Here is a 5,425-nt window from a genome sequence, read left to right as displayed (position 1 = left end):
ATGTTTTGGCAATAGTAACATTTAAAATTTAAAATAGAATTATTTTAAAGCCCTGTGTGTTGTTTATTCACTAATACTGATGTTTACAATGTTGATTTTGTTACTGTGATAATAGAAACTTTAACTTTGATTTAATTAAATTATGTGTTGAGAATGTGAATAAGTTTTAAATCAAGTGATTTAGTCAAATTATTATTTTAGTAATATATATATATTTGATGGAATAGTTCTCTTTTGTTATAATTATACAATGATTAACATTATGTTATGTATTTAAAGCAGTTAAAAAAAATTCAATTATAAAAATAAAATTAAAAAATTAATAAGTATTGTGATAAATATTAATAGATATTTTGAGAAATAAATATTGAACCATCACAACCCCACCATAGCTTTATGATGCATATTTATTTTTTTTGTATGTATTTACTGAAAACAATGGAAAATAATCAGAGTTTTCCCTCTGATATTTATAATACTTTAAAATGTATTAGAACAATTTTATGGTTTTTGTATTATAAGCATAATAAATAACATTTGTTCTACAGAACATTAATTCAGAAATTAATAAATTCTCTAATTTATAAATAAAAACTTCTACCAACTATAATTACCTTTAAGTCATAGAGTTATGATTTCAGTTTGCTGTATTACTAGTTTTACTACTATGCACTGTAATACTACAAATTAATACAACCATTTACATACAAAATTTTATAACAAAATGAAATTTACGTACAAAATGAAAGTAAACATTAAATTCTGAATAACATTTAACAGAAAGAAGGAAAAAATCAATTACAGAGGCAATAAATTAAATTAAAATTGATAAGAAAAATGACATTTTACAAAGAAAATTATTGACTTAACAATATAACCATTTCCTTATCAAAAATTTACATTTTAGAGTCTGTACTCAAGGCCAGACTTGATATGCTTAATCTACAAAAACAAAAAAAACAAAAAACTTTAAAAAAGTATTTAAAAACTTTAAGTATGTTAGACTATTTCCTTAATTTCCCTGTATTTTATTGGAAAAGTACTACTCAATATAAAAACTCATAAATTGATCTTACAAACCAAAGTGATTTTAACAAACATTATATTCATGTATTTTGTATCTTTTATTGTTTTATAAATATGTCTTCTAATAATAATGTATAAATAAACCTAGTAAACAAGAGATAAATATTAAAAGATTAAAAACCAGACTACAAAAAAAACATTGCTGACAAACATTACTATGCTGGTGACAATTTTGTAAATAGTATTTGAACTAATAATACTAATACTAATAATAGTATTTTTGTATATAAGCGGAACATATACATCATTCATCTATACATATACCTTAAATAAATTACATTCATTTTTGATCATTTTTCGGATCATTTTTGTGGCTGCTCAATTTTAAAAATCTTGAGGGTCAGACCCATCAGCTGGGTGGAGCACCTGCAAGAATACGATTTCAAGGCAGAACATCGGCCAGGGAGGAAGCTTCAAATGCGGATGCTCTGTAATGTCGATTGTGGTCACTGCTGTAAAGTAGAGCAGTAAGCCGGACATACATATATTTATTCCCGGTAATGTAAGGATTCCAATGCAGGGTCATATATCTAAATTGGTTCAGCCATTGAGCTGCTATTACATTGGAACATACTTATACATACATATATTACTACACACGTACTAATACATTACACTCCTTTTTGGGTAGTTCTGTAATAAAGAAATTTAGTAGTCAAAAAGAATAAAATTTTAAGAGTATGGTTAATGACAGCTGTACTGTCATTCAAGAAAAAATTAATTAATATAGTGTGCTTAATTAGTCAGCAATGTATTTCATAGATATTCTGTTGAACAAGGACAACAGAGAAGAAGATATAACTTAAAGCATTCAATTGTAGATGTAATATCAGAAAAATTGCTATCTGGTAGAATTATTTTCTTAGGAAGCCTGTTCATCCCATCCTACTTGTCACATATACTTCTAAGTTGAATTTATTGCATTAATGATTTTTTAATCTAGTATTTCATTTACTGATTCTTATATTTATATATATTTTTCCTTAACCATTTAAAAAAAAGTATATACTTCCTTCTAGTCAGTTATTTTTAACAAAAAAAACTTTTTATATGTTACCTTTTAACATATTCAATTAAACATTAAATTATGATATTCTGCATTGGCTCACAGTAATACTATAGGGTTTAGGTTAGGAATCTGGTAAAGCTGATGGGACAAGGGGACAAGGAGACAAAGGGACGAAAGGGTGGTGGACATGCTGCATTGTCAGAGATATTAGAAGCTGGAGCTGAAGGTCTCATGGCTCGCTGGGTTACTCTTTGATGCAGTTCCTGATGAGCCATGGAGGCTGTAGAGCTTACTTGTACAGATTCTGTTTGGACCATCTGGACCTTTCTCTCACATGTGCTGGGGAAGAGACCCCTGGTATATGTTTATTTTAGTTGTATTCGATTTGAGAATGTACGCCAAGAGAACTACATTAAGAAAGTGAATGACATTACATGCCCCTGAGGAAGCTTGACAGGAAATTCTATACTGAAGGTTGCCGGGCTGGACAGGTAATGAGGTCACAGGCACTCTGCGTATCAACATCTGATGGCTGTATACTTCCCCTGTCAGAGATAATGCTTCAAGAGCAGTTCCACAAAGGGGAAGGAACAAAAGGTGTAGGTTAGGAAAGAAGGATGAGGACATAAGATCATTCATTTCTTTGGTTCTTACTTAATTGTATCAATCTGAATAATTTAATTTTTAAATGCTTTATTAAAATGGCTATTTTTGCACACATTCGGTCTTTCATAACATATTTACTACTGCTAAATTCAGCACCTGTATGTTGTGGTAAAGTGGATTATGCATGCCTAAAACAGATCATGCTTGAATGTTTAGATCATATTTTCTTTTGTCCATCTTAAAATACTACAAAAGCTCATTTTCCCACTGTATTTACCTGCGGCAAAAAGTACTGTCAAACTGTTATGCCATTTTCAATATATCCAATTTTAGCAAACATGTAAAGCATCTTGCACTGACTTGTGCTCGATAAGTACCAATGTTAGCTCTTGTTTTAATTCACTTATGGTGTAAATAACAAATTTTTTATTTTAACTGTATTTTTATTGGAATTTAAGTGAAATAACCTTTTATTTATGATTGTACTCACTTCTTGCCATTACCTGCAAACATTTATTCAGTGTCATTTATCTAATATCATTATCCTCTTCTTATGAGGATGTCTTCTTTTTCTTTCATAATTTCCAGAATAGACAATTTATTATTGACTTGCATTATACTTTTATTAAATAATTTCTTGTTTGATGTATTCTAAAAACTGTTATAGACATCAGTGATCCATTTTCAGAGCCTCACACTTTCTCAGAATGCAAAATATAATTACAGTTTTGTTAGCACAAAACTTAAATTACAGCATTTAAGTTAGCATATAAGTCCATCTATATCAATTTTTGTTTTTCCTCCATTACTTTCTTGTTTTAGATTTCAATCCAGTTTTTCAAACTAAGTAAAACTGGCAAATTATAATTAAAATTATAATATTATTATTGGATTAATTCTAATCCATAATTAAGATTGTGGATTAGAATTCACAGAGTTGCACAAAAATCATCTTTGTGTTTTTAAAATCTAATTTAACAAAAATGTCTTATTTTAGGTATTGTCTTGTTAAATTAAACATTAAATGATTTTTATATATGAATAATTCAATTTACAAGTCAGAATTTTTTTTATCCTTACTGTAACCACCATTTAAAAATTGACTTCAGTACATTTAATTTAAATGAAAATTATAATTTTATTTTAAAAATGTTAAAATAAATATTATAACATTTAAAGTAAATAATATCAGTTGGTATAGCCATTTATAATTTGTTATATTGTTAATCATTAGTTACTATTTATTTGTGTGTATTATGAATGTAAAATGCAGTAAAATGTTCATGCAGTGTGTTTTACCTAATTTTATTTTATCACTATTTTTCTGTCATTACAATTTTGAATGCTTATAACTCTATAACGAAGACATTAACAGAAAAACAGATTTCACCATTGATTTCTTGTAAAATTGTAAATCTAAATCATGTGTCTATGTCCACCTTCCTATTTAAAAAAAATTAAGTTTGATTCAATATGGCAGACCCAAGATGGCAGATAAAAACCCACCAAAATTTTAACTATGATTTTTCTATTTATGTAGAACCTCATTTTTCTTTCTCCTTCCAGATCCCTCTCAGATATGTAGTGTAAACCTCTTTCCATAATTAAATATTAGCCTGAATATTTATTTATTTATTTGTAATTTAATTAAATTCAATTCAATTATAAATTTGACTGTAAAAAAGGTTCTATTGGATTATGTTTCTTTTTATTACTGACCGTTCTCTGTTTTTGAAATGAGGTCAATGCAAGAATCAAGCATGTAAGTATTGTGATGGAACATCTCATCCTACTTTATGTCTGTGAAATCAATGATAGCGAAATCAACTTTAATTAAAGGTAATAAGTACACATTAAGTCTGATCTGTCTAATAAGTAAGAATTTATGATAGCATGCCTGTTAATATTGTGAAACCTACCATCCTAGAATTGCAAGCAGATGCATTAATAAAAACATAATTTAAAATAAAATTGAAAAAAGGAAGTTGGATATCAGTCTGTTGTTAATTTATGCAGGTAATACTACAGTGCACTAGAAGTGATAGTAGATTCAGAAGTTGATTGTGTCTACTGGAATCTGTTGCTGTGTTTCCAAATGAAATTAAAGGATTAAAAGGGAAAAACAGCAGCTAAAACTGTTCTCTGTTGATGATGATGATGATTTTAATGCTTTAAGATATAATGCAGACAATAGACTTGAAATAAAGAAAAAAGATGTTGGTGAACAGGAAAATAAAGTTCAGCCTGTATGTTCTATTTAGGCTTTAAACAAATCAAAGAAGAAACAGAAAAAACGTCTGAAAAAAGTCTCAAAAAACATAATAAGGCCAAACATTGACAAGGTTAACTTAAATAACTTCCAATCCTGTGAAATCTAATTTCAAGTCCCCAGATACAGGGAGAATTAAAGAATATGAGTAACAGTATTAGTAAAACAAAGAAGGAAGTTATTTTTACCCCTAAAGTACTTAACATTCTGTGAGTGTGTATCATTTTCTTCTCTTTATACCTTGAAATTAAATAACAGATTCTCCTACATTTCATGTTCTTGAAAGCCATGTATTAAAGAAATTTGATATCGGCCTGAAGTTGTATTAATACTTCCTTTCTAAGCAACCAAATACTCCATTAATTTTGTAATAATTTAAAATATCTTTTTTCAAAATGTACAAATTTCATTAAAAAAGGTGATGAAATTCTGGAACCTACAATGGGATATGATTA

Source organism: Lycorma delicatula, chromosome 3 (assembly GCF_047948215.1).
Source record: "Lycorma delicatula isolate Av1 chromosome 3, ASM4794821v1, whole genome shotgun sequence".
In the NCBI taxonomy this organism is placed as follows: domain Eukaryota; kingdom Metazoa; phylum Arthropoda; class Insecta; order Hemiptera; family Fulgoridae; genus Lycorma; species Lycorma delicatula.
Note: the sequence above shows the minus strand (reverse complement) of the source record.